At 39.4% G+C, this 8,479-nt stretch overlaps 1 protein-coding gene across 2 annotated transcripts in view; it reads right to left on the bottom strand.

Annotated features, from left to right (window-relative positions):
• The window catches only part of LOC107104484 (kinesin-like protein KIF1C), a 39,395-nt gene extending 37,213 nt beyond the window's left edge, over positions 1-2,182 (bottom strand). For both annotated transcript variants that reach the window (XM_015404482.1, XM_015404483.1), the window contains exon 1: positions 1,701-2,182. The gene's annotated coding sequence lies outside the window, so the exon portion shown is untranslated. The remainder of the gene's footprint in view (positions 1-1,700) is intronic.
• Positions 2,183-8,479: the final 6,297 nt, after the last annotated feature.

Below are 8,479 nucleotides of genomic sequence, written 5' to 3'. Positions count from 1 at the left end.
TTTCTAAGTCACCAATTTAGTGCTACTTGGTCCCAATGGAATTTCCCATTGGGAACCTGCTAGCACTAAGATGCTAACTGGTTAGCAAGATGCTTCAGAAAAAACGTGTTCTGATAATTTTCCTTTGTAGAAATTTTACAATAAAAATTGCATTTTTAAAGCTTTAAAGCTTGCATTTTTTTTTTATATTAATTTCTTTCAAGGGGCCCCAAATTCCTGACAGGGCCCCTGGCTCCAGGTGTGGAAAGAACCCACCTGAGTGGAGACGTCCCACAGTCTGTGGATCATTGATCCGTCTGAGGTTTTCCTGTTTTACCTGATTGTCTTTGTTTCAGAGCAGAGAGGCGAAGAATGAGGAGAATCAGCGGTAAAACCACAGGAATGTTGGTTAGAGGGACCGAAACCGACCCGGTTGACCCAGAACACAGGTTCTGTTCAGCCCGATTATCAGCTTCTATACGGATTCAGTCCATTCAATCGTTAACATTTAGCCTCAAGCTAACATTTAATCTGCATCTGAAGGGAAAATATTCATCATCATCAAACATGTTTCTAGCAGTTTGGCAGAAGAACTGAGGCAGAACTTCTGGTTCTGATGAGGTTTGGGTCGCAGGATGAATTAGATTCTACGTCATTAAAGATCAAACAGTCTGATAAAAATGTCCGAGAGGTTTAAACGATTTTATTTAAATCGTATTTTACCTATAAACATAAAACACTTATTGGTTCCTGTGGTTGTGTTTCAGCCAGCTGGCTGGCAGTCCTCAGCAGCAGGTTCTGTCTCTAAATGATGGCAGGAGGTTTTCTATCTTTTTTCTCTACTTTTATTAAACTGAATCTTTAGATTTTCTTTTTCTGACGTTTAAAGAGATTAAATGTTTTAATCTTTAGATTAAATCTCTGCAGAAGTTTCCCATCAGGAAATCAGACGTGATTTTAATTTGGATTTAATCCTATTTTCCTCTAACTTTCCACTGGGAGCAGAGCAGCCGGAACCATCAGAGCAGCCCAGTTTGATACTGGGAGGAAAAGATGGGAACCAATCACTGCTGCAGACAGAGATCTAATGATGACATCACGGATCCAGCTTCTTCTGCTGGTCTGTTTGCTGATTTTAATCCAGATTAAAGAAATACTGCAGAATAATCCGTGTGAATGGGATTAAATGACTTCTAGAAACTGATTTCTATGATTTCTGAGGAGGAGTTAGAAAATGAAGCAAATACTGAAGGAAGGAGGGATGAAATAAAACAGGATAAAACTTCTGATTTATAAACATTAATAACCGTTAGTAACCTTATTGATGTGTTATTAACATGTTAATAAGCAGGTCTTCTTCTTCTTCTTCTTCTTTAGACATTTAAATAAAAAATAAAGTTTTAATCCAGGAAAATAAAAATAAACCAAATCCATCCAGGAGTTCTGATGGATTCATTGTTGCTTTTGGTTCTGATGCCAGTTTGGACCGAGTCGGACTCTGGTCAGAACCAAGCATCAGAAACAACCAGAACCTGTGTGGACCGGTTCCTCTGCTGCTGGTTCCCTGAGCTGAAGCAGAAAGGTTCTGGAGCAGGTTCTGCTTTTGGGTCTAACTTTAATCGGAACCGATAACTGCTGATTTATGGATCTAAAGTTCTGCTAAAGTTCTGGATCAGTTCACTAACTGTTCCGGTTCTGATTGGACCCTGAGTGGGACTCACCTCTACCGGGACCAGTCTCGTGGATCCGCTCACACGGTCCCCATCACGTCCGGAACCGCGGTCCAAAGATAGAAAGAAGCTTCCAGTCCAGCTGTGGGCTCCTGGTTCTGGATCAGAACTCTCCTCTGTTGGGTTCTGGGCCTGTCGGTACCGGGACAGCCAGGCTGGGTTCCCCCCTCCCTCTGACCGGGTCTAACGGAGGATCCGGACCAACTTTTCTCCTGGTGACGTCACCGTCCGGTACAGGAGGACCGGAAGACGGAGGGCCGGGCTGAGGCCCGGACCCTGGATCCAGGCAGGCCGGTCCCGACAGAACCGGGCTGAAACTCGGTGATCCGGCAGAGAGTCCGGCCGGGGTCCGGCTCCGGTCCGGCGGCAGAGGGACGGTCCACGGAGAACCGGGTCCGAACCGCGGAGAAGGAGGAGAAGAGAGAAGCAGAGGGGAGAGGCTGGCCGGTGGCCTGGCCGCGCGGCGGGAGGGTGCGTGAAGGAGCGAGCGGCGCGTCCCCGAGGAGCGCGCAGCCCGGCCCGCTCCCCCTCCTCCCCCTCCTCCTCCCGCTAACAGAGGTCTCACTCTGACCAGGTTTGCTCTGACTGAGCCTCATCCCTCAGCATCATGCTCCCACTGCCGTGGAAACGCATGAACTCCTCAGAGCCTCAGCTGCTGGTTCTGTTCTGGACCGGTTCTGTTCAGAAACCAGTTGGACCTCCAGGTTCTGGTGATGCTGGAAAAACAATGAACCCATAAATAAAAACTGGACTCAGTTTGGTGAATAAATGCAACTCAGTTCTATTAGAGCAGTTTATCAGCAGCGAGAAATAAAATAAAGTTTAATAAACTTTTTAATAAAATAACCTTAAACCATTTCAGCAGAGGAAGACCTGGAATACATCCCTTAATCTGCATCCTGCTGTTAGAAGCTCTGCTGCTCTAAGTGTCTGAAATCAGATGATTCCTGAACAGAAAAACAAGCAAACAAATGAAGTTTCATATTCAGTCAGAATTAAGGACCAAACTGTTTTAATCCCTGATGGATGAAGTACTCAGCAGTAGTACTTTAGTAAAAGTTGTAATACTTTAGTCAAATGTTACCCAACTACAAGTAAAGGTTACTCAGTCAAACATCTACTCAAGTTAAAGTATTAAAGTACTCACTTTTGAAAATACTTAGGTATTCAAAAATAGTAATTAAATGTTCTAACATCAGAGCATTTCTGTCTATTTTTATTATTATTAACTTTCAGGAACCACCATGTATTGATGCGTAGAACCATCTGATATAGATTCTGCACCACCTGGAAAGAACTTCAGCATAAAAGCACCAAAATGAAAAAATAAGGACAGATATGTTGATCTTTATTAATTATTCAAAAACAAACAAAAGGAGACTCATTTATCATCTTGTAATTTCACTATTCAATAGATGTTTAAGGCTAAATCTATGAGAAAGAAACTATAACTCTGCCTTGAGACTCATCCTACCGAACAACTTGGCCGCATGGCAACAACTAACGCCTTTATAAAATTATAAACTATTAATAATATCTGCTCTGAGTTTCTCTCATCTTTAGAACATTATTAAATCTCTAAATCAGCGGCGTTCAGATTCAGGCCTAATGGCTGCTGTCCGCCATGATAGAAATACATTTATAGAAAAACAGCAACAGAGGATTAAAAGCTAAGCTGAGCTAAAAGGAACGAGAAACTGGCAGCTTTCTGGAAATGTAGTGGAGGGAAAGTTAGAAATATCTGCCCAAACAATTACTTAAGTAAAGTAAAGATACTCAAAAAATATTACTCAAGTACAGTAATCAAGTAAATCTATTTTGTTATTTTCCATCACTGATTTTAATAAAAATTCCTCCTGGAGCAAAATGGGATTAACAAACTAAGTTATTAGATATTTTATGTCTTATTTGATACGTTTTCCAAATGCATCAGTGAAGACAGAGCAGATTTACATGAAATCATCAGTAATTAAAGCTACGCACATCTATTTTCATCTTCAATGTATGTTTCTACAGAATATATTCATAAAATGCACAACTGATCATTATTAGTTACACAGAAGACTCCTAAATGACTGCAAACAAACATTTTGTGTTGATCATCTTTGTTGAAAGTATCCTAAATGATTTAGTCTCCATACTGCATGTTGTATTGTATTAATAAACTCATAGCTCAGCTTTACTCCATTGGTCTGCTGTCTGTCTACATGTGGTGTTGGTCTGTTTATGTTGATATCTGTAGTTCTTAATGTTTGGTGGCGTTTTATTTAATCATTTACATTTATTTACCATCAACCTAAATCCTTCTTAGAGAGTGGACTGAACCCATCCTCTGCTTTAAACTTTCAACTCAATTCAGTTTCTATCAGTTTATATATTAAAATAAAATAAGACAAGATAAGATAAAAAAATAAAAATAAATAAGAAAAGACCAGATAAGGTAAGATAAGATAGACTTTATTGATCTCACAGTGGAGAAATTCCCTCTACACATCAGCTCAATAGTCAAAAGAAGGTGCCAGAAGGAGGAAAAGGTGCATGTGGTATATACAGTGTGTCTACATATATAATGGATCAAGAAAAACCAAAACAAAAACATGCTGACCACAGATAGTCCAGATTATTGCTCATCCGGGACCCAAACATCAGCTGAAATCCAGAAACATTCCTGATGCTGTTTTCCTGTAGAAATATGTCGCTCTAAAATTGATACACATCAGTATTGATAAATTTAAATATTAGGAATGATTTAAAACCGCAGAGGATATAAGGGGATCTAGACTGCATTTAAAAGAGCAAAATTGGCTTTTAAATGTCTGATAATCATGTCTTTATGCTGAGGAACCAATGAGAACTGTGCTGTAGTGGGTCATCTGTCCTACGGAGAAGATCTGTGGTTAAAGCAGCAGTCTGTGTTTTTAACAGGAGGAGCAGCTGGAACCAAACCTGCAGCTCAGACAGCAGCTGGGAGGATGAAACCAGCAGGGGCGGAGCTAGAAGGGGGGCCAATCAGGGGCCACCCCAGCCAGGTGATTTGTTGTTATCGTTGAAACCAACTTAGCAGGCTCCAGAACAAGCAGAGGGGGGCAGCAGTGATAACCTCAGGGGGATGTTCCAACTTCATCTTTTAGTTGTTGGAATATTTAGCATAAACTGGCAGCAAAATTAAAGTAATAATTAAATTATTAACATAAAAATGTTAAAGCTAAATAGGACATAAACAGAATTTTCAGAACCAGGCTTTATAATGTAAAGATCATCAAGTGTTTGCTATAGAATCAGCCATAAAGTTTAGACAGCTTGCATGTAGAAATACTTATATAGATTTAATAGTGATACTTATTGTCCTCATTGATTGATTTGGTAAATCAATCAATGCACATTGGCCCCTGCCTGGTCCCCCCCTATGCAAACCTTCCTGTGAGTGAGGAGCAGCTGAAGCAGGGCAGCAGGTAGAGGTGGTGTCGCTTTCTCCTGCTGTGTATCATCAGGGTGTGGCTGTGTGTCTCCTCCTTCAGGAGGAGCAGCTCCTGCTTTCTGGATAAACCCAGATCAAATTCCAGACTGAAACAGTAACATGATCTCCATGCTGGGGGTGGGGGGGTCTGCTGGGAGGAGGAAACAAAGGGAGGGAGGGGTCAGGAAACACCTGGAAGTCAGGAAACACTCTGAGCTGTAAAAACAGCCATAAAGCTCCTTTCAGTTTTACTCCTTTGTTTTAATGATTGTTACCGATGACCTTTGACCCCGTTATCATCCCCACCCTCAGCCCTCCTCCTTCTTTTGATGGTGTTTTTTTTTTCTTTGATGGTGTTATCATAGAGGTCTGAGGTCCAGGATCATGACGTGTTCAGGCTGGTAGGAAAAACCCACAGACCACAGTGTGAGCAGAGCTCCCCCTGCTGGACACATGTTTACACCACAGCTACATGGTTCCCACTCAGGCCTAAAGGCTGGTTTAGACCTGAGATCAGGTTATTGACAAACTAAAAGTAGAAAAACTTAGAAGAAAAATGCAATTACAATCTGCTTATTTAACACAAACTGAAGGAGCGCTGAAGCTGATTTTCTTTCCATGACTTTGAGCTTTTCTGATTTAAAGTTGAACCTTGAAACTAAATATTAACCCCTAACTCCTAGCCTACATGCAGCCTCAGTTGGAAAAGAAAATTGATCCTTGTTGTTTCACAGAGAAACACTTTAATTAACAGAAAGAAGCGAATAAGATGTGACTAATCAGTTCAATAAGATGAAGGTAATCATTATCATCCATAAAAAGATGCTTAGAGGCCTGAAGTTCAGCTGATATTTCTCTCCAGGATGGAGTCACAGCCAAACAGGAACAGACCAGATGAAGCTACTATGAGAAAAAGCAGAGAGAGCAGAACGTTAGAGATTGAACTAACAGATTCTGCAGAGTGGGAGAATAGAGATAGAATGAAGCAGAATGATGAAAAAGGGGTCCCTATGTCCTCCAGCAGTCTAAGCCTATAGCAGCAGAGCTATAGAGATAGCTGAGGACATATGTCTGTATTGAGTGTTTCAAAAAATAAATATATATAGAAAAATGTATCTAGCTCAAAAGAACTATTTTGTAAAAAAGGCTACTTTAATATTAAATAACTGATCCATCATTTGGTTTAATAGTTTGAAAAGGATTTTATCAGTAAACAAATGTGTCTGATATTGGAAAACTTTTAACAAATATTTACAGACTGTATATATTTGCTACTGTATTTTCACTTGAACTCCAAATGATAAAATATAATTTTTACAACAAATCTTTTATGATAAAAACATCTCATTTTAACATGTCAGTGTTTCATGAGAAGCCTGATAGTAACTAAAAGCAGCAACACTTGCTCCAGAATTAGCTGTGTTTCTATGGACCTACTTCTGTCTTCAGTCATAGCCAGGACCATTCCTGAACCAGCGAATAGACGGATAGGTGCCAGAAAACATTTTCCTAAAGATCTGTTCTGATCACAGTAAACTAACTGGAAAATGGATGAAACAAACATCTAGATTTGCTGAATCACTGAAGAATAATCAGATTTTCATGAGGCCTTTAGTGATAAAGCTTTTAAACATAATCATACACTGATTCTGTTTAAATACCGGTACATTTATCGTTCTACATGATAGATACATTAAATAGGTTTAGCAGTTGATCTTTGTCTTTATTATATAGCAGAAATAGCACAACCAAATTATTTCAGGATAATTTGTAATTTATAGCTATTTTGGCTCCAAGGTTTTATTCTGCACTTTAGGCTTTGATCATCGTCGGATGTTTATGGATGTTTTGTTTTTACAGTTTTAAACAGACTTGATCCTCCTCCCCAGCTGATTTAACAAGCTTAGAGAAGCATGAATAGAATAAACAGCAGATCTTTAACCGGAGGAGACGGTAATGTTCAGCAGTTTAGGACCAACTTTGGCCAAACGGAGGAAATGAAAAGCATGGAAATGCTGCCAGCCCACATAAAAACTAACCAGACATGTTCACAGGTGAACTGTTTCCTTTGGCCTGTTCCTCTAATATAGTGATTTTATGTCTTTGGCTCCTTCGCTGTTTGTGTGTCTTGTTTAATGTTTTTAGCTGCTTCCACAGCGGTTGCAAATGAGCTGTTGTGTTAATTCCAGAGTTACGTTGATCACTGAAACTAACATGTTAATGAATGTCCATTGTCCTATCAAATAAATAAATAAATAAAGGTGTTTTCTTGTATTATTGCACACCATATATCTCCAAAAACATACCTCAGCTTTTCTACATTCTGGAACAAGTCTAGAAACTTTAGGTCTATTTATGTTGATATTTATAAAGCTTTAGGTTTAATGGTGACTTATTTTTATTTTGTATCAAATTTAGATTGGAACACTGCAAACCTATAGTTTACTGTTATAAGGTTGCTTTATAATAAAGTTTATTTACTTGCTATATTGTTATGAAGAATTTCTCACTGTATTTTAGTCAGTTTTTGGTAAATAGATTACTTTATAAATGTCATAATAGAACACCCTTCATGATGGAATCACTGCTGCCACCTTCTGGTTTAGAGGGGAACTGCTGGTCCCACAGGTAGTGAATTACTGCCACCTCTACCAATGATAAACCCTCCATTCTGGCAATGATATGTTTCAGTAATACTACTTAGATAATTTTATTGGAAGCGAAAAGTTAAAACAATACAGTAAGTTGGTTATTTGATTGAAATATAACTAATTCCAGTTCTGCAGCTGTATTTCTTACCAATATGCTTATAAAAGGGAAGATTTTTCCTGTGAGGCAAAAAATAGCATTACTTCAATAAGCTCTGCCAGTGCTGTTTTCTGGGAGGGGAGGGGCGGGTCCTGCTGCCTTGCTGATAGATGATTGGTGGTTTATTAGCATTTAAGATAGTCCAGTTCCACAGATGGATAATAGGAACAATGTCTCTTCATGCCAGTTCCAGATCTACCCCTCCTCTGTGCGGTGGGAGTTCTTTTAAAAGGCTCTGATTGACGGTGTTGGTATTTAAGGAAAAGTCCGATCATTTTCAGAATTCAAACTTCTGAAAGAACTTTAAATATGAAATTACTACATTCTGTTTCTAAGTTTTTTTAATTCAGAGTAATTTTCATCTGATTGTGCTTTACTGGAGGCATCCATGTTTGAAAAAGAACACTACTGCCACCTACTGGTTAGTGACATTGTCACGGTGCGGTATCGGCTGTTGATCAAGTCCCAGTGCTGTATCTGGTGTTTGTCACAACGCGCTATTATC

Source organism: Cyprinodon variegatus, unplaced genomic scaffold, assembly GCF_000732505.1.
Source record: "Cyprinodon variegatus isolate N-32 unplaced genomic scaffold, C_variegatus-1.0 Scaffold1761, whole genome shotgun sequence".
Taxonomy (NCBI): Eukaryota; Metazoa; Chordata; class Actinopteri; order Cyprinodontiformes; family Cyprinodontidae; genus Cyprinodon; species Cyprinodon variegatus.
Note: the sequence above shows the minus strand (reverse complement) of the source record. Positions and strands in the feature narration are given on the sequence as shown.